The sequence below is a fragment of the Hirundo rustica genome, chromosome 1 (genome assembly GCF_015227805.2).
Source record: "Hirundo rustica isolate bHirRus1 chromosome 1, bHirRus1.pri.v3, whole genome shotgun sequence".
Lineage (NCBI taxonomy): Eukaryota > Metazoa > Chordata > Aves > Passeriformes > Hirundinidae > Hirundo > Hirundo rustica.
The window spans coordinates 50,689,587-50,710,166 of record NC_053450.1 but is presented as its reverse complement, the minus strand read 5'-3'; the positions used below and the strand labels follow the sequence as shown (position 1 = coordinate 50,710,166).

The 20,580-nt window shown below is 44.7% G+C and overlaps 1 protein-coding gene across 40 annotated transcripts in view; it reads left to right on the top strand.

Moving 5' to 3' along the window:
- The window catches only part of EPB41L3 (erythrocyte membrane protein band 4.1 like 3), a 144,507-nt gene that overhangs the window by 36,286 nt on the left and 87,641 nt on the right, over nucleotides 1-20,580 (top strand). For 7 of the 40 annotated variants that reach the window (XM_058422098.1, XM_058422104.1, XM_058422100.1 and 4 more), the window contains exon 1: nucleotides 12,990-13,075. The exons of 8 other annotated variants lie outside the window; for them this stretch is intronic. The gene's annotated coding sequence lies outside the window, so the exon portion shown is untranslated. Of the gene's footprint in view, nucleotides 1-10,435; nucleotides 10,539-11,317; nucleotides 11,441-12,838; nucleotides 12,938-12,978; nucleotides 13,076-20,580 lie in introns of those variants that run through there. 25 more of the 40 variants (XM_058422096.1, XM_058422093.1, XM_058422097.1 and 22 more) reach the window with 14 other exon arrangements.

Here is a 20,580-nt window from a genome sequence, read left to right as displayed (position 1 = left end):
TTCTGTGGGCTAGGTAAATTGTACCAAGAATATTCCTTATTCTTTAACTCAGTAAGTCTTACATTGCTGTAGACATTTCCAAAATGTTTCTATTTTTCATAGCTTTCTTTTTCTTTTGTAAGTGAGCAAAAAATAGCTGAACTTTTCCTTACACAATCTAAGTGTTTTATAGGTTTCAGGCACTGAAAGAGGTAATAAGAAGTGGTTGAGGGTAGTTGCTGTACTCATGGGAGAGAAGCTGAGGGGTATTAAGGACTTCAAAGATAAGAAAGTAAGATGTAACATGCTACATTATCTTAATAGCTCTGTTTGCATGTACATAATGCATTGTAACTGCTGTTTTATAGTGAGTTTTTCAGATGCTGTAATTGCCCGGTGAACATTGCTTTGCTACGTTCATTGACAGATGAATTCTATACAAACTTTAGACACATAGCATAATGGGATGTCTGGGAAGCTGCAATGTGAAAATTTTATTTGATTAGCCTAAATAAAATTGATAAATATTAGGGGACATAATTGTAGCTTTAAAGAGGCTTTGAAGAGGGTAAAGAGTGCAAGCGAATAAAATATCCACATTGATGATGCAGCTTTTGCAAGAGATCTTATAATTCACATGCATTTCAAGATCACAGCCAGTTACAGAAAAACAAAATTTTGCTTTACTTTACTTCGTAAATTCATCACTGGTGATTTTAACTTCAGAAGTCCTTACTTTAGTCATCATAGTGGACATATGTCAGAGTATTAGATTTCATGGGTGTTGTAGAGTACAGAAAATTTATTTCTCTCAAAGGCTAGACCTTCTGCCATGTTATTCCAAGAACAATCCATTAAAAGGGTTTAAAATTATTTTTGTTGTTATTATCATTATTATTTGCTGCTCATTAAAAATAGGAGAAAGGAAAGCAAAATTAAAACCTACCAGTGAGGAATTCACTGATAACATGAGAGCAATTTCTTTTTGAAGATCATTTCAGCATACTACACGAAAACGATCTTGCTCTCTGAAGGTTTGACACTCTTGCACCCCAAGAAATGAATCACCTCAATTGTGGTGGATACTCAAGGCTGAGCTCTCCAAGAATAAGTCACACTATCTCCTGCCTTTTTGCTTGAGTGGAACATGAGAACAAAGGCTCATATTTGCTCATTTGTCTGTATAATCACTTTCAGGCTCTTTCAAAACGTGGCGGAATCCCCCACAAAGGCAAATAAAGTAAGACTTTGTATTGCTTAATGCAAAGCAGAGGCTGGCTGGCGCAGGGAGCGACACGGAGACTCTGCACCACAAGACACTGCCACAGCATCTTTGATGCTAAGCATTCAAATCCACCCTGTGTTGTGGTACGACAAATAAAGACCAGTGGTGGTGGTGAAGCCGTGGTGGTCTAGGATGGATGGTCTAAAGGGGCATCTAGAATGGATGGTCTAGAGGTCTTGCCTCTCTCTCTAAGGGGTGTGTTGTGTTTTGGCGTGAGCTCAGCTCTGTGTGGCCCTAGCAGACAGGTGTCCTGTGTGATTAATCACAGCATTTGTTGTGATAGACGGTCAGCGTGAGCAGTGCTGCCTGTCAGCATGCACACAGCCAGGGCATATGCTCCTTCCTGCCTTGCAGAAAGATCCAGAGGGGCACTTGGAGCACTGAGCTTGGTGGGGTAATGATGGAGTGTAGAGGACAAGGAGCAGTAATAAAACCTTATGAATGCAACCTTTCCCATGCTTCATTTTCATCTTTCCAATTTTTCTCCCCAAAATGTGTAAGGAAGATAGGAGAGCAACTCATTGAAGTCATCTGAACCCTCTGAAGGCTGTTTTATGAGATCATTTATCTGGCTTGCCTGTGTTTCTTTGTTACTTCTTTCTTCTGCCAAAAATAACTCTTAGACTATGGATTAGCTGCTGTACAAATAGCAGTAAAATGGCCCAAACCTCCAGGAACAGACTTAATAACAAAGTCAGAACTGGAGAGGTTTGGGACATTTTATTCCAAACTAATTGAATTACAGAATTTTCTAGCAATTGCAAAGGCAACAACTGTGTGTTGTATATCGTGTGAATGTAATGCTTTGTATCAATGCCACTGTATTTTTCCTTTGAGAAATTTTTTGTAGGTTTCATTATGTCTTACACTGCATGTCTTGCCAGGAGAAAACAGTGTCTTAAACTGAAAATGATCTTTTTCCAGCCTTATTGTCCTTGTCTGGCACCTCAAGCGTCAGCCAGGTCTAGTGACTTTGGTTGAGATAGGACTGTTCACGGTGCGCGTTAACAGGTGCAATGGCAATTGCAAATTTGTCCTAAGCAGATGGGTCAAGATGCCGAAGCACAGACTGATGCAATCCATCACCGTGGCTTCATCAGAGTAGAGCAGACAAGTTTGGGGAACTGAGGACCAGCCCCGTTTGTCAGCTCCGATACTATTGGCAGGATTTTGTCTTGAAACAGAGATTCCAGTCCCATTTTTTTCTGCTTGTTACTCTGTTTTGAGAGAGAAGTACATTAAAACCCTGAAAAATGCAGGTGCTTGGCTACTCTGGTGTGTTAAAGAGGGCCTTGGAAATAATTTGTCTGAAATTTAGCAAAATTAGTTCAAATGTGGAGGAGACTGTAGCCTGGAACTCTTTGGTTCACAGGCTCTGGCTCTTTGTAAATACATTATTTTAATTATGGATTTGAAACCACTGACATGTGCTTGACTTTAGCTGTCACCAGTGGTGCTGTGCCAGCCCTCAGGTACATTTAAGGGATGCTTCCTTATTCCTGGATTTGGGTGAGGAATGGAAAGGCAGTGTGTGCTTTTTCTGGTTTTACCCTGGAAATCGATTCTTCAGCCTGAATATTTGTCCAGATTTTAGTTTAGAAACCTTTGAAACTTCAGCATACAAATAGTCTGCCTTTTTTTTTTTTTTTTTTTTTTTTAAGGTGATGACAGGAATTACTACATTTACTTTCCTATCGATAACAAATTGTGCACCCGAAAATTTTCTGGGAAGGTAGCAGAGTATGTCTTGTTTTAAATGCAGGATCCTTACGTAAGCTTGTGCATTCCTATCAGCCTATTTTTCCGAGTAACTTTTTTAAGGCAGGCGAGCTGGCCTGATGCTTAATGCATCGAGGATGTTGCTTGGCAACTTTGGGCCGTGCATGCGTTTCTGTGGGAGCAGCTGGACAGATGTTTGCACACAGGCTGACTGGGAGCAGCGCCTGGTGGTGGACAAGTAAACCCAGTCCTAAAATTATTGTTTCAAAGGATGTGTGATAAATTAAACATTTGCACTGTGAGAGGCTGTTCATGATACTCGTTATTTGCAAAGTGTAGAAAGCTTTTCAAAAGGTGGGAGGCTGAGATGCCTTTCTGGCTATTTTTCAGTGCCTGGGGGACAGACAAATACCATTTGTCATTTGGCTGAGTGAAATTTGTTTCATTTAAAGCTGTGAGTTGAAGATGATGGTTTGTTTTGGTATTGACTTTCCCCACCCCACAACTGTACCAGTGTCATTTTCATGCTATTAAGAGGATTTACCCTTCAGAGATCCCAAGGCAGATATCACAGGGTTGTTTCACAGGTCTGTGTCCAGTTAGCTATTGACTGCATTTCAGTCAGAAGGAAAACAGTGGAGTATGACCCTCTGCTACTTTCTATCCTGATATAAAATTTGTTGGGTGCACACAAGGCATCCAACTTCAAGGTATGCCACTATATTTGCTGAGGAAAAAACACAGAAAACCTGGATTGGTAAGTAACTTCTGATTTTTCCCTGTGAGTACTGATAGTGAGAGCGAGTTGCAGAGGGAGTAAGCTGTTGAAGCAGAAGGAAGGGATGAATCTCTCTTCACTTACTTTCATTTCTACTGGCGGTGTCCCATGAATTGAATGTGAGACTTAAACTGTAATCTGAATCAGATCATGTTTTAGTGCATTTTGAAAGCGTCTGAGCAGCTATAAACATCAGGTGGAGGAGCTCCTGGCTGTGTGCAGAGGCTGTTTGCTGGAGGTGGGCCAGTCCTCGTGAACTCTGCTCAGGTGGGGGCTGAAGGACAGGGGCATAATTTTGACCAGTTGCTCACAGAAATAGAGGCTGATGCCCAACATCATCATCTGATGCCAGCACAGGCTGGCATAGCCCCCGACAGAGGCAGTGGTGTGATATTGCTGTCATTCTCACTGCTCATGTCACGCCACCCCACCCACTCCTCAGTCTTGTATTGATGAGATCTCACAGGGAATCATAGTGAGGAATTGATCAGATTTATTGTTTCCCCTCCATTTTCAGTTCTAACTTGAAAGGGTTTGCCTGCTTCTTCCCACGGCCTTAATAAATGTTCGTACTGGCTTAGTGAAAGGGGCAGGAGTACTAGTATGGAGGTGGGAAGGAGCAGCTGGGAAATTGTGGGATTGATGGAGATGCTCCTCCTGTCAGTATTGCAGATGTCTACCTGGGACAATGTGGCAAAAATGAGCCAGGGACAAGCTGCGAGGAGCAAGGGTGATATCTGGTTTGGTGGGCTTGGAGCCACCAGGCACAGCCCTAGGTCCTTGTTTTGTGAAGAGCAGCCACTTCTGCTGTAAAGTTTTGTTCAAGGAAAGATTTAAGAGCAAGATGAGGCAGCGTACTGGGAGCAACTATGCACTTTTCTAAGTAGAGACAGAAAAATTACAGTGCATAAATTGGGGGTTTGCTTTGTTGTTTTCTTCAAGAAGTATATTTGATAGATTAAAAACACCAGCCCTTCCTCTTTCTGTGAGTTTACTTATTGTTGTTCAATCTGTGTTTTTCTGCTCTTCTGTCACTCTGAGAGAATAAAAATGGAGAGGGATAGCTTGACAGTGAAGATAGCGAACCTAAACTTCTTGCTTAGACATGACAGGCCAGAAATGTTTTAATTGTAAGGAATCCTTGAGCCTAAAGTAATATTTCAACCATTGACAAAAGCACCCTGGGACATCTTAACATATAAGACAATATAGATAAAGGATAAATGTGTTCTGTTTTGAGCAAGCCTTCTTACCTTTTCCCAATAACATTTTAGTATGATGGTAAACATTCATTGTACTTTAAACAAAAACCCGCTACTGCTTCCCTTAATTGCTATCAACCTTTATTAAGACGAGAGTTGAACTGCGTTGGGTGCTATGCAAACACTCATTAAATAAGTGCCTTCCCTCCCTGGTAAATCTTGCAGCTAACGAAGACAAATGGTATAAAAGCAGTTGGGGGCTATGCCTATTAACCTGGCCACTGTAGTGGTAATTTAGTTATGGGTGTCATGAGGAAGAGGCATCTTAATTGGGATTTGTAGAAGGCAGTTATGATTCAGGATGGCATCTCTATTTGTGATAGTAGTCCATAAATATGAGCATTGATTCTTCTTTGACTTAGCGAGACTCTAGCTTATGTTTAAGGCAAACTTCGGCTTAAATCCTTCTCTGAATTAGAGGAAAAGACATAGAAGAGCTAAAAATAGTTTTATAACTAAAATGCAAGACTCAGTTTAATGGTATGGAAAAGAATGAAGGAAGCAACCCAGTTAAGGGGAATAGTCTCTGTTGACCTCCGTAGAGACAGCTGCCATCTGGGAAGCTTGTGGTCCTAGAGTTGGTAATGGAAAATGAGAGTTGTCCTTGCCTCCCTTATTGTTAGGCTGTTCAGGAACCCTACTGAAATGAAAATAAATTTGTACTAACTGCATATTGCATTGTTGGTTTCCTGTAGTCAGTGTATATTAAATCAGCGTACAGTTAAACCTTATTAATGACTACAAATAAAAAAAATACATCAAAAATTAAAACCTTAACTGAGATTAAAAGCTTCAGTTTATTATTCTCTCTGAAAGCTAACTCTTGTATGTTTTGTTCATGGCCTCAAGTACATCCCAAAGCATCATGTATCCATAAAATGTGGCTACCTTTGGTTTATAATGGGGGATGGAGAATGGCAGCAGGAGGTAGTCCTTGATAATCCAGTTAATGCTCTCAGTCAGAAAGTAACCACAGGTATGAAAGTGGCAAAGGGCAGTGCTGAATTAATTGCAGTAAATCTTCCTATAGGCAGGATTTCAGTTGCAAAGCACTGGGGCCAAATTAACTTATTCCTTCAGTAGTCTTAAATTGCTAGTTCCTTCAGTAGTCTTAAAATGGGGTGCATTTGGCAATGACTGGCAGAGTGAGAATTATAGACTGCAGAACAAATAAATCTCTTCACTGAGATCAGTAAACCAGTGTCAAGAATGAATCTGACCTGTTGTGTCACTGAGTTCTACTAAATGATTTCTCATTTAAAAGTTTACTACTTACATATTTGATGGTGATGGTTAATATCAGCCAATTAGTTGGCATTGTGTTTGTAGTGAGTGAAGACAGAAATAGAAGATTTGGTTTGATTTCTACATCTTACCTTCATCTGTTCACAGTGATCATTCGTAATGATGAGAATTTTGTTTCATTGCCATGCAGAAAGTTAAGCTGCATGAGTCATGGATAGAATGGTTTGCTTTTAATAAATGAAAGTGGATACGGTAATAATAAAAAAAAAAGAAAAAAAAAAAATCAGTTTGACTCCAAACCCATCTGCCCGTCTAGACAGATAGTGCCAAGCTCCTGTCTGCTAAGAAGTATCTTCTTAATAATGCTGTATTAATGCTAGTACTTTTATAGTACTTGCCATTTTTCAAAGTGCTGTGCCCAGCTAATTCGTTGTTGGCTGGACTTGAGATGGCTTTTTGCTGAGTTTGATAGCATTTTTGTGTCTTGCTTTTCTGTTATGCGCTATTTTGAATGCCATGTCCAATCAATTAGGGAGTCACAAGAATGTTTTAGGCATCAGTTCCCAGAGCCGGGCAATAATCCTTGTCCCTGTTCTTCCAGGGTTGCCTATTCATCTTTTCCTGGCAGAGACCATGTGTCTCCCCATTCCTCTCCCCTATAAAAAAAGTCCTTGTAGTGGCCAAATGCTTTGCACAGGCCTGTTTTCCTTACGACTGTTTTCATCTGAGTGGAACCCCATGGGGACGGGGTGTGTGTGAGTGTGTGTGTGAGTGTGTGTGTGTGTTGGCACCTCTTCCTTCCCCACCTCTAATTTACCTGCTTCATGTCAGAGACTGTGTTTGCTATTATTCTTCCCTGGCTTTATCTTCCTCCTTTTGAGGTGCTTTCCCAAGGAAGTTGCAAGTGCTCACTAAAGGGGAGAAACTGGAACAGCAGAAAGGGTGAATGGATAAAGAAGAGAACAGAAGGCAAAGATTTCCACCTATTTCACTCCCTTCCCCAGCTACGTGTCATTCTCTGACTCTTGCTCATATAGTTGGGTCCTGCCATCTCAATACAGAAAATGGAGAAAATACAGGGAAGGTATATGGTACAAGGGCAAGGAAACTGCTTTGGAGGGAAGATGAAGAGCTACCTCTCCTACGGCCTGAGGAGGAATAGATGGTTGGGAAATCCCTAGCCAAGAGGTATGGTGTAAATGGAGGGACGGGAAGAGTGGGCCAAACTGGACATGAGGAGAGGAAATGGGGGTGATGTGGCAGGAGCAGGCTGAGAGAGGTGTACTGCAGCCACTGAAATGGAGAGGGGTTGTTGTGTGGGTAGTGGCGCACAGGGAGCTCGTGTCTAGAGCAGCAGGGTGCGGGGGGTTCAAAGGCTGTGCTTTCAGAGTGACTGCCAGTGTGTGGCATCCTGCATCCTGCCCAAGCTGGTGCTGTTTTTAAATAAGCAAAATGTGGGAGTTAAACTCCTCCATGGCAGGCGGCAGGGGCCGCGTGACTTGTTGCCAGCAGGGCCTTATGTGGAGGTAAGAGGGAACTGCCTTGGGCTGCACCAAGCCTGATGTGTTGGGAGTTGAGATGAATGGACTTCAGATGGAACCAGTTGCTCCTGACATCTAGGTCTGAAGCACCAGAATGAAAATAGCAAAAGACAAGTTATTGTCCCATAGCAAGGCAGGAGATCAGTCTCTTCTTGTGCTACCTGAACTTGTCATCCAGTGTCATCCTTTTGTGTAAACGGGCACTGCATTAATTCCAGTGAAGTGCAGGGGGATAATTCACATTTCCCACCTGTGTAAGAAGAGTATGGATTCAGGCTTGCTATAAATTACTGAAAAAATAGAAAAAACAAAAACAAAAAACAAAAAACAAAACAAAACAAAAACAAAACAAAACAAAACAAAACACCACACAACACAACCCTGCTGATTCATGGAAACCTGAACTTGGAGCTTCCTTCTGACAAAAGTCTTGGCAGACTGGGAAAAAAACCCACTATGGAATTAGAAATTAACATTTGAAAATTAAAAAAAAAAATAATACTGTGGGTGTTGAGAGCTCTGAAACTTGGACCCATATTCATATTTGTAGCCCAGAGGTACCAGCTGCCTTTAGTCTGTTGCAAAGATTTCCTGTTTGTAGGAGCAGCCTGTTAATTCCACTTGATGCTTTGAGGTTAAATCAATGTGCTGGAAGCCTTCTGGAGCCTCAGATGAAAGATGCCATTACGTATGCAGAATATCCACAAAAGGGATCAGAGAGAATAGTGTAACTGTGGGGCAAATCTCCCTGCAGTGCTGCTCAAGGACAACATGGGTGGCTGGAGAGCACTGATACTCCTGCGATGTGTCTGCTTAAAAGTGATGTCAACACCTTCCTCTGTAATGGGCAGTGCAAGAGCTGCCAAAGGTCGAGCTGGTAAATTCTTGCTGGCTTTTTCACGAATATTTCTCAAGTCTCCCAGCTTGCTTTTGAGACTCAGTTTGATTCAGAGCAGCTCAGTCTTTTTCTTACTTTCCTCTTTTGTCTTTTGTTTTGGTTTTTTCTTTTCCTTTTTCTTTTTTTTTTTTTTTTCCTCCAAATCAAATCTTGTTAACTCTAATGTGGGTCTTAGCTGTCAAGTCCATTCCCTTGTGATTTGTGATGGTTTCCAGAGCTCCTGGTGGAAAAGAGTATACAAGCCTTGTTATTTCAACTGTGTGACCACAGGTATGCTCTCTCGTAGTTGATGGCATGCATTTTCCTTTTGAACTCTCCTTCCTTCTCAGGCGCATTACAGCGTGCCAGATCTGCTCAACGGCACTCTTGCATAGCAGGTGAAGAGGGCGGTGTGTGTCTGGCTGTAATTCCACGTGGAATACAGAACAGCACCGTTTTACAGATCTGAGAAATGGTATGCTTTTTGCCTACTGTCAAAACCTCCTCCTCTTCTTAAATCCCCCAGAGATGCTGCTAATTAAAAGATCTATTCCCTGCCCCTCCCACCCCTCTTGATTCATGTCAGAGCCCCGAGTATAATTTGGATGTCGTAAGTTTTGGGAGCTCTCGAAGTGCCCTACCTAAAGAGAGAATAAGCCTCATTTACCCACTTTGCCATACTAGGATTGAAGGTGCAGCATCAGGCCGTGTTGATCTCTTCTGTATCCAAGCTAACACTGCCTTTCCAGTGGTCAATCCCTCCTCTGCAAAAGAGCAGGTTCAGCTGGTTCTGGTCTCCCAGAGAAGCAAATGAGCAGTGCCTCTGAGCATGGTGAAGCAGCAGAGTCTCAAGCCCAACAGTCACTCCTGTGTGTGTAGAAGGGAGAAGTCAGTTTTGTGCTCTGAGAGGAGCTATGTATTTACCACATTGGAACGGTGCAAGTAGGATTAATCCCCTCCCAAACTGCTTTTGTATGTTGTATGCACTACAAATTTTTGAGGCTTTTTGTCATCTGGCATGTTGAGGCCTGTACTGGAGTACAAACTTGAAAGTCATCTTCGGTTTTACATTATCCCTTTCGGACTAGGAGCTGATGTGCAACAGAACCTATATTTTAATTTTTTTTTTTTTTACATTTTGGCGATCTTCTTGAGGGAACTACGATTCATATTTTAAAAACATGTGGTTGAAAAGGCTGGAAACACACCCCCCATCCAATCAAAACCCCCTCGTGTGTAATTCAAAGCCAGACCTTGCCAGTTCACAGCTTGCTGGTTTTAAGTTGACGGAGAGCTTCTCCATCGCGGGGGTTTGCCTGCAACTACAGCAGCTAAACTCATCTCCCTAAATAGGTGGATTCATTTAGTTGAGCCAAAAACCGGCCAGATCCCTCCGGACATAGGTGGGGATCCCTGTGCTAGGCGGAGGTGGCGGGGGGCTCTATGCCTTGTCCGGGGAGCAGCCCTCGGTGGCCCAGGGAGGAGGGCAAGGCGGGAGGGCTTCCTCTTCAAACCTGCTGGCATCCAGCTTTTGCCGCTCTCCCCGGCGTACGGCTTGGGTTTTTTTTTTTTTTTTTTTTTTTTTTTTTTTCTTTTTTTTTTTTTCCCCTTTCCTTTTTCCCTCCCTCTCTCCGGAGGAGCCTCGGCAGCCCTGATTTGCTGGGGAGCGGCGGAGGCTCGCTCTGGGCAGAGCCGGGCTGCGCTGCCGCTGCTGACGCGTGGCCGCCGCCGCGCCGGGAGCAGCCCCGCGCCCGCCACCGCCGCCCCCGCCGCTCCGCGCCGCGGCCGAGGAACCTCCGCGCCGCTCCGGCCCCGCTGCCTGCGCTGCCCTCCCCGCAGCGGGGAGCTGAGGGTATGCCCGGGGGGGCGGGGGCAGATTGCATCTCCCCCTTTTTATAATATATATACCTACTTATTTTTAGATATGCTTGTCTGTAGACATATATAAATATATATGTGTGTATTTATATAGATATAGATATATTTACGTCATTCTTAGGAGCCGTTTTCAAGCGGGGGGGGGGGGGGGGGGCGTGTGCGTGCGGCCAGGCTGCCTGGGGGAGCCGGGGCACGCAGCGAGCGGTGTCCCCCGCAGAGCGGGGAGGGCGGCGGGGGCTCTGCGGGGACGCACACGGGCTCGGCTGCTCCCGCCGCGGCTCTGCCGGGGGACGGAGGGTGGGAGGGCGACCGCAGTTTAAATTTTTTTTAGGACGATACGCATTTCTGTGGGAAACTTCTGTAGGCGGCAGAGGCGCGGCGGAGGGGGGCGGGGGAGGCGTGCGGCGTGGTGGGGCGCACCCCGAGCCCCCCTCGGGCCGTGCTTCCCCGGCGCCCCGCTCACCTGGGGGACACGACACCTGGGCGCTGCAGGGGCTCGGCCGGGGCTGCGCTACTCGCCGTGCGGGGGTTACCCCCTACCCCCCCCGCCCCGGGCCGTGGCTTCTGCAATGCGGTGGGTGTGGTTATGCACGGAGCACATCGCAGCCCCGGACCGCTGCAGTGGCAGCACCGCGGCGGCCCCCTCCTGGCCGGCAGCGAGGGGCCCCGCCGGGCCGGGCCGGGCCGGGCTGCCCCGCTCCGCTCCGCTCCGCTCTGTTCCGCCCCGCTGGAGGGATCCCGCGTCCCTGCCTGCCGGACCCGGCGCGGGCTCCCAGGCGCTCGGGAGTGCGGCCCGGACGCTGGAACCCCTCACTCTCCCCAATTCCTACTCCTGGCCCCGCGGAGCGCGGCGTGGAAGTGTCGGTGCTCGGCCAGGTCTGTGTTGGGCAAAGGGGAATCGAGCAGCGTGCGGGCTGAGCGGGTCCGTCGGTGCTCCCGCATCCTGGGTGCGGCCCCGCGCCCTTGGGCTGCCAGAGAGGGACCGGGGCGGGTGGGTGGAATAGGATTTTGTCTTTTTCGGTTGTCCCATTTTTCATTCAAAGGTGAAACTTCATCACATATAGCGTGAAGCTTAAAAACTCGCACTCCTATGGTGATCGAAGTAGCAAAGCATCCCCATCTGGCCCTGCGCTGCCTTGATTTAATTTCTCTTGGGGCTGTGCTGGAGGAGGAAAGCGCTGGGTCGAGGCGGTTGTTACTCTCACCGCTGTTCTCCGGCGTGTGCCCCTCTTTGCGGCAGAGATGGAAAGCATTTCCTCCACTGAACACGCACGTTGTTTCGAAGTTGAAGGGAAACTACTTGCAATGTTCGAGGTCTTTTCTGTCAAAATGATTGCAAGTCAGATGCCCGCTTGCCAAAAACAAACAAACAAACAAAAAAACCCACCAAAAAACCCCTCTGAGATAGGTGTGTCCCATGCACATCTGTTCTTTTACAACCCAGTGAGCAGAGTGATACCTTTTTGTTTCACTTTCAGTGTTGTCAGCAATTGTCTCTGTCCATAGAAAGCCCAAAGGTTTGTGTAAAGAAAGAAAGTATAATTAAATCCCATAAAAAATAAGAATATAAGCAAACTACATAAGGCTTGGACCAGTAAAGGTCAGATGCGATTGAATGTATGCTTTTTCTCTAAATCTATGGAGAAGAGTCCTTTCATAGAGTATTAAAAGGTCAAGATCATCATGCTGCATCACTGATGGTGTTAAATTCACTGGTCTTGCTGCACCTCCGAGTGTGTACATGCATAATAGAGTATAGGCAAATACTGCTGTGCCGGTCTCCTCGGGTTGGAAAGTTTCAGCTCTAGTGTGAGGATGAGACCTGCATGGCAATCAGAGGAGGAGAGGAAAGCCTGAGAGCACTGCATTGGGGTAAGAGCTCCTGGAAGTTTATTCCTTACGGCACTGCATGAACAGGAAGGCTCCTCGAGCTGCTGGCATGCTGCAGACCTCCTTGCTGCAGCAGAGAACACGAAACACATCGGGAAACATTAAAAATGCACTGGTTCTATTTAATCAGACCAGTACAGCCCTGGCCTCTCCCCTCACTATTTGCCTGCAGTCGCATCCCTCTGTCAGTGGTGCAGCTGATGGCCTTTTCTCCCCAAAGGCTTCCCCATAGGACGAGGAGCTGGTGGGATGCGCATCAGGAGCTCATCCCATGGGAGCCCGCTGCTGCGGTGGGCAGGTTTTGCCTTGAGGAGGAGGAGGGGCGCAGGGTGTGGCACCCATCCCCAGCCTCCCTCTGCTCCTCAGCCTCGGCGCTCCGCGCTGGGCAGGGCTGTGCCTGACTGCTGGAGAGCTGCACCAAAACTGGAGAGGGCTGGTTTGGGTTGGGGTTTTGTTCTCTCTTCCGAGAAGGAGCAAGTGAAGGTGAAGCTGCAACTTATGTAATTTTTCGTCTAATCAGGGTGAAGGCCGTTCATTTCTGTGGTGGAAACCTGCTGAATATTTAGTCTTTGATGAGAAAGAATTGTTAGTGAGAGATTTTTCTTTGAAATCCAGGAAAGGGTAGGTGATAGTAGATTTGTCCCACGGCAATGTGGTTGCACCTATGTTTGTTATATTTATTGTTTGATGCATGGTTGTGGGTTCCATAGGGGTTATGCGTGGCTGTTTTCTTAAAATATGTAAAATGTCACTTCTTTGTATTTCAGGCATGATCTTGAGTTAACAGAAAGTTCTTGAAATGTGTTAAATGTGTTATTCACGGTGGGTGACATTCAGACTTGTTTCATGGAAGTCTCATGTACCAGTAAATGACTGCTTGTTGTCTGAGAGAAAACGTCAAACCATTTATAAGTGGTTATAAAAGCCTTCTTGTCTCTCATGAGATGAAGCATCAGCTTTATCTCTTGAGCTACGGCATTTTCAACACAAAAGTGTGAAACTATGTGACTTTGTCACATCAGAATACATCCTTGGGTGAGAACCTGCGTGTGTTCGGTGCATGCTCAATATATGTTGCGCTTTGGAAACGAAAGGTCGGTCTGTGCAGGGAAGGCTGTTGTGAATCTGCAGGATTGTGGTTTTTAGATGTGCATAGCATGGCCCTGGGATTTTGTGGTTTAGCATCTTACTTATCACTTTTTTACAGGAAATATATTATGACTGCAGTGTTTGAATGTTCAAAGTGTTTTGTTCAAACAAAATTTCTCTCTAATCAAGTGGGTATAAATGCATATAACTGAAAAATATGATTGCTGTCAACTGAGCTGAAAATTAGACTGAAAAAGTGTTTATTCTGGATGATGGATTGTTTTTATTTGGTACAAAAGTTGTAGAGTATAAGAGCCTTACCCAGAACTAGATTTAAATAAGCATCACTAAGCAGTTTGAGTCAGTAGCATAAATGAAGTCTTTAAAACAGATGAACCACTGGAAGAATGATAGATTAGCTAGCTTTTATAGCATGTTTCTCTAAATTTTCAATCTCCAGTGTTAGCCATGTATAATGGCTGGGGAATGGTCCAAGTCTAAATGAGTATATGGACACATAGCACTGCCTCTTTCAATAGCTGGCTTGGAACACCCAAAGGGAAAGGCTTGTTTTCTTTGGGAAGATCTCCATTTCTTAAATGGAACAGCCTGCATAGTGGAGAAGAGGAGCATAAGCACTTTTCTTGGCTTCGGTAAGAGAAAACCTACAGGCCCTTTGCTCCCTCCCCTGCCACTCTCAATCGTTGTCACCATCACCATCAGTGCAGAGGAAGCTCGGGAGGATTGCTGAGGACTGAGTACCTCTGGAAAAGCAGAAATGGGTCAGTATTTGGGACAACTGAGTAAATCTGAGACAGTGTGCTGTACAGACAGCAAAATCAGTATCTCCTGCAGTCTTCCTGAGTGATTGATATAATGCAATTTGAGTAATTGTCAGCTTTTTGTCTCTGGAGGAAAATGAAATCTTTAAATTTTACTTGGTCTGTGCATCAGCAGAGTTGGCTGTTCTTGTATAAAGTGGATAAAAGCAAAAAGGAAATTATAATCTATTAAATTATGAATCTATTTGCATCCTATGGGATGCAGTGCATGAAAGACTATTGCATAAATGAAAGCTTAAAAAGTACACAGACAAAAAAAAAAAGAAACCCACAACCCCCCCAAAAAAAACCAACCAAACAAAAAACCCAAACAAACAAAAAAACCACCCAAAACCCCCCAAAAAACAAACAACAACAACAAAACACCTGAGAGGGGAAACTCCTCTTCAATTTCTACTTTTTTCTTTATAGATCTTGGAAATACTTTGTGTGCTACAGACAGAATCCTTTTCAGTGGCTTCACTGTCTATCAAAACTGATCTGTTGGCAAGCTGAGAAACAAAAGAAGTACTGAAATCTGCATGAGAATCACCCACCAGATGTTTGATCCCACTGAGAAACGTTGTTCAGTTTAGAGGGTTAAAGAAGAATGTGGAAACTGGGGACTCTGAGCATGTGTCAGGGGTAAAGGGCTAGAAAAAATGAAAAGCATATGTGAATATAAAAAAATATTTTCAGGAAGGGGAAGGGAATGTGAAGGGAAAAAAGCAGGATACAATTTTGGATACCTGCTCATGTGCATGTATTTGTATGAAACAGATGTCTGTTGGCAAATGGGACAGGAGGAAGCAGTCACAGCTTTGCTCTGTTAGGTGAGACTTGGGAGAGGAAAGCTCCTGTGCAGAATAGAGAGTGATTGATGATTCTGGTTTTGGTCTATGTTAAAATCAGGACTACCAAGGTGTAGCATGTGCCCGTTGCCTGGCTTTTACTGCAGCCCTTTTCCCAAAACAGGGGTTGGATTCTGTTCCCAGATGGGCTGCAGGTAGCAAGTGGGAATAATTTGAGGTAGCAAGAAGTGACCATGGTGGGCTTTTGTTTGGAGCCCTGTTGATGAACGGTGGGATGTTCATGGGAGAGAGGTAGGGAAAACACCTGGCCCTGGCCCATGTCAGACCAGGGCAAGCTGCACAGTTATGCCTGTGGTTTTCTTCTGCTCTGTAGCTGTGTCCTGCTCCTCCAGTCAGCCTCTTGCCTGTTGTCCCCCTTGCATGTCCCCTTTCCCTGGCTGCAGTCACTGGCTGGATCCCTTTGTCTTTGGGCTCCTTGGTGGAATCCCTGCTGGAACCCAATTCTCTGGCACTCTCCATTCTTCCCATCACCCCAGAAAGTTGCCAAGTACCTGCCCTGCTTCTCCTCCTCCTCCTCAGAGCTCCATCCCTTGCAGTGGCTCAGTCACAGCACTCTCCACCTCCCTGGAAGAGGTGAGTAAATCCTGGGAGACAGCCACATGCTGGGGTGCACCAGCAGCCCTTTCCCTGGTGGCAGGAGGTGACCCCGCTCGCTCGTGGCAGCCAGGGAACCTGACACTGCTGGCAGCAATGGAGCAGGAGGACTCCCTGGTGGTGAAGGTTACTTTGTTTAGTCCTTATAAATTTGAGGGCAATTATGTGTAACACCTCCAGTTTCCTAGGATGTACTGGCTGTAAATAAAATCTTGTTTAATAAGCCAGAAAATGTAAACAGGCTGCAGAGAACAGAAGAAAAAAAAACAAAAAAACCCAAAAAAAACAAACAAAAAAAACCACCAAAAACCCAACCCACTTGGGAAAAAAAAAAAAAAACACCAAAAAAACCCCAAAAACAAAAAACACAACCCAGCTTTTCCAGACCTAGGAAACATATGTTTATACTAACTGAGAGACCTGTTCTTGCACCCTTGACTCATGTCAGGGAGTATCTTAATCTGCCAGTCTTCCCACCGAAATCGGTAAGCCTGGCTGTGAAGTAAGGCTCGGTTTGGTTTAGATGGATGTATCAAAATCTGACCCAGCCAAATTGTAGCTTAGGTCAGGAAGCTGTAATCTTTCTAAGGACCCTGGACATGATTACTTCACCAGGTGTTCTGTATTTATTGCTTCTTTCTTTCAATTAAATTAATGCTGTTGCAGAGCAAGTGTTGGGGCAGACAGAGCTTAGCCCCTCTGCTCCCAGCATGGTATAATTGCTGAAGGTCACCCACAGATGCACTTGAATCCATACGTGGACATATGCAGATATACAAAGAGAAGCATCGCTGCTTGCCTATGAGAATTATTTGTGGCGAGAAATCTAGCACCTCTGCTTTGTTCCTAGTAGCGGTTCCTAACCTTGCACATCAGTAAATACGAGGTTTGATAAAGGTAAAGGCGGTGGGTGGTGTACAGTGGTGTGTGCTCAGGAAAGCAGGGTCTTTTAGTTTGGCCAGATAGCTTTGATAGTCCAGGCACTAGTTTCACAGAGCCCTTTGTGTGGGGCATCTGGCACAGGCATGGGCCAGGGAGGTTGGGGAGTGATGTGCAGCTGCCTTTTTGGAGGTCAGCATGTCACTTTGTCTTGAAGCAGGGGTAAAACACAGGTTGCACTTCTACTTTAGGGGCTGGCCCAAGGCACAGTGTCTTCTTGCAAGCAGGTTTCTTAACTGATCCTTTTTTAATGATTGCACAGTTTGCTGACTCCATGAGGAGGTTTGGTGTGGCTGACACACTGAAGGGAAGGGATGGCATTCAGAGGGACCTTGACCCCCTTGAGAGGCTTGAGAGGTGGGCCCATGTGAACCTCTTGAAGTTCAACAAGGTCAAGTGCAAAGCCCTGCACAGAGGTCAGGACAAACCCAAGCTCAAGTACAGGCTGAGGGATGGATTGAGAGCAGCCCTGGGGAGAAGTACTTGGTGTTTGTGGAGGAGAAGCCCAACATGACTCAGCAAGGCATGCTCACAGCCCAGAAAGCCAACAGCATCCTGGGCTCCATCAAAAGCAATGTGGCCAGCCAGCTGAGGGATATGGTTCTCTGCTCTCATGAGACCTTACCTGGAATATTGCTTCCACCTGTGGGTCGCAGCACAGGAAAAGGGTAGACCTGTTGGAGCAGATACAGAGGAGGGCTATGAATGTGATCAGAGGGCTGGAGCACCTCTGCTATGAAGACAGACTAAAAGAGTTGGGGTTGTTCAGAGTGGAGCAGAGAAGACCCTGGGGAGACTGCACTGGGAAATTTCAATTAAAGGGGGCTTACAGAAAAGATGGAGAGACCTTTTACATCAGCATGTAGTAATAGGACAAGGTGATATAGCCAGGTTTTCTAGAGAAGTTGTGGCTGCCCCATCGCTGAAAGTCGTAGAATATACTGAGTTGGAAGGACCTCATCAAGAATCATGAAGTCCAACTTCTGGACCTGTGCAGAACACCCCAATATTCACACCATGTACCTGAAAGCATTGCCAAAGGCCAGGTGTTCAGGGCCAGGTTGCACGGGGTTTTAAGTAACCTGGTCTAGTGGAAGGTGTCCATGTCCATGGCAGGGATGTTGGTGAGTTTTAAGGTCCCTTCCAACCTGAACTATTCTAGGATAATGACAGTATGTGGTTACTTTACCAATGTGTCTCACTAGGCTAGTGCTGTTATAAAATCTCAAGAGCAGCCCCAGAAGGAGGAGCCCAGCGGTGGGGTTGAAAGGTGAAGTGAGATTACAAGGGGTTTTTTTCACCTTGGAATTTGTCTTTTTCATTTCTTCTGTCTTTCCCATTTAGATCCTTCCAGAAAACTAAGGTTTTGGTCAATTATATGTGCTTAAAGAGAAACACTGTAATATAGTTTCCACTGTACTGGAGCATTATTCTTGTACAGCTGGAGCTGGCAGCATTTCATTCTCTTACCACCTCCTTTTTTCTCCTAAAAATAGCAGCACACTACAGCAGTATTACAGGAGAGGCAGAAGAACGTTTCCTGAGCAACAATTTTTGCCGGATAGTGGTTGAGGTAGCATCAAGAGCAGATTTGGGGGAAGTTGGAGGAAGATATAAATAGGAACAGAAAAAATGGAACAGAGGCAAAATTGGTGCTAAGAGGATGAGTCTGGTCAGTGAAAGGCCTATGGATGGTGATGTTCACTGGTCTGTGTAACAGGCTGCCTGGGGAATTGGGAGAAACCTCAGCATTTGAATCATTCAGGAGTTGTCGAGACAGAGCACTCAGCAGCACGGTATGGGTAACAAACTCACGGTGCAGATAGGAGGCGTGGGTGACATGACCTAATTTTCATCTCTGATTTCTATGATTTATTAAAGAGTTTTGCAGACTTTCTCTTAGCAGGCTTAGAGCTGGAATTTGAAGCATGGCAATTAGGAGGATCCTTTAATAGTGTGCCAGCACACTTGTCGGGATTTTGTCAGTTACTTGCAGGGGTAGTGTGCTAAGTGCAGCAAACAGAGGTTGGAGACAGGCTCTGTGCCAGCTTAGATCTGGTATTGACCCTGGTTTGTTTTCTCTGTTCAGTCCTGCTCTCAGTGCCACTACTTGTATTTGTGGATTATAATCATCTATTCATCGGCTACAGTAGATATTTCAGAAAAAAAAACCCCAAAACCACCACCCACAGCCACTTCTCATGCCACCCTATTTAATGACACTCTCAAGAAATAGAGAACAGCTGTTTTGTCTCACTGTCCTGATCTCGGGAATCCCTTCTTGCCTGGCTTGGAGAAGCAGAGCCAGCAGACAATGCTTCTGCCCTCACTGGTTTTCCAAGATAGGGAGAAAAGAGTGCCCAATTCCTTCATCAATATATTTAAATATATTCAGGCAGCATTTCTGTCTGCATAGACAATGTACCTACTTTTGTTTGCACAAACTAAATGTGCCGCACAATTATTGTGATGGTGAAATGTTGATATAACTAAATTTCATGAAAGCTAAACTAAAGGTACTTGAAAAGCTGACCTTAAGCTTCTAAGCATTGGTGTTATTTCTGATCTGTTACCCGTTGACCACAGTTCTTCTGAAGCTCAACCACACAAAATTTCATACTTAAGGTTTGAAAGTATTCTACCCTCATCTGCTACTTCTGTGACTTAGATTTCTTGACTTACTCTTCATTGTGTGAACCTGAAACTATTTTTTTTTTTACACTTGCATCATATATAAACTAGGAATATTTTTCTGTGTAGCTTCTCTGCCAACATGATAATGCAGATCAGTAAAGCCAGTCCTTTTCTCAGTCCTGGGGGACAGTGATTGAATTAAGGATGCAGAGCTGAAGAATAAAAACAAGTTCCTTCTTTTTAAATTTTTACCAGCTTCCCATTGCTGTGCTGTAGGAACAGACATCAGTACAAGGCAATCTCCATGGTTTTGGGGTTACCCACGGCGGCAGAATGGTTACACTGACCAGAAGGACACCAGCAGCTTCTGTAACAGGAACGTCTGTATTAAAGCAAACTCTTTACTTGGCTTTGGACTCCCTCCCTCTCAAGCTCCAATGCTGTTTTTACCTATCTGCTTTGAAGATGTGATCACATGTATTTTCCCCATCTCTTATTGTTCTCAATCACCTTGCTTCACCCCAGTAGAAGTTTGGTTATTGCAATTTATTTTCCTGTTTCCCTGTGTCCTGCATTTTCTATCATATGAAGCACCCCTTTCTAACTCTAGCCAGTGTTTCTTCTATTTAAAAGCAAAATAGCTGGTATGAAAAAAGATGCCCCCCGTGACCTTCTGATCCTATGATGTTGCTTTGAAGAACACCGTCAGTGTGTTATGCCACCTTCTTTTAATCAGTCTGTGGAAATCAATAGGACTGTTTGATATTTCCATACATTTGTAAGAAATCTTGTGGGGTTTTTTGTTTTGTTTTGTTTTTGGTTTTGGGTTTTTTTGTTTGTTTGTTTGTTTGTTTTTTGTTTGTTTTGGGTTTTTTTTTCGTCTAAGTAAAACAAGTGTACTAGGAGATGTGGCAACAAAAAATCATCTTAAAAACCTTCTAATTGCATAAGAATATACCCATCACTCTCTGGCTTCCCAGCAGTTATAAAGGGATAAAACAGATACATTAACTACATACTGCATTATGTACTTAACTGAAAATGCTTTGCCACCTTTCTTTGAAGGCATGCCAAGATTATCATTGTTTCTAACCTGCAGAACTGTGAGTGTGCTTCCTTGATAGTGTCCTCTGTGCCTGGAATGTTGTTGTAAGAAGAAAAAGCTCTGCAGGATAGT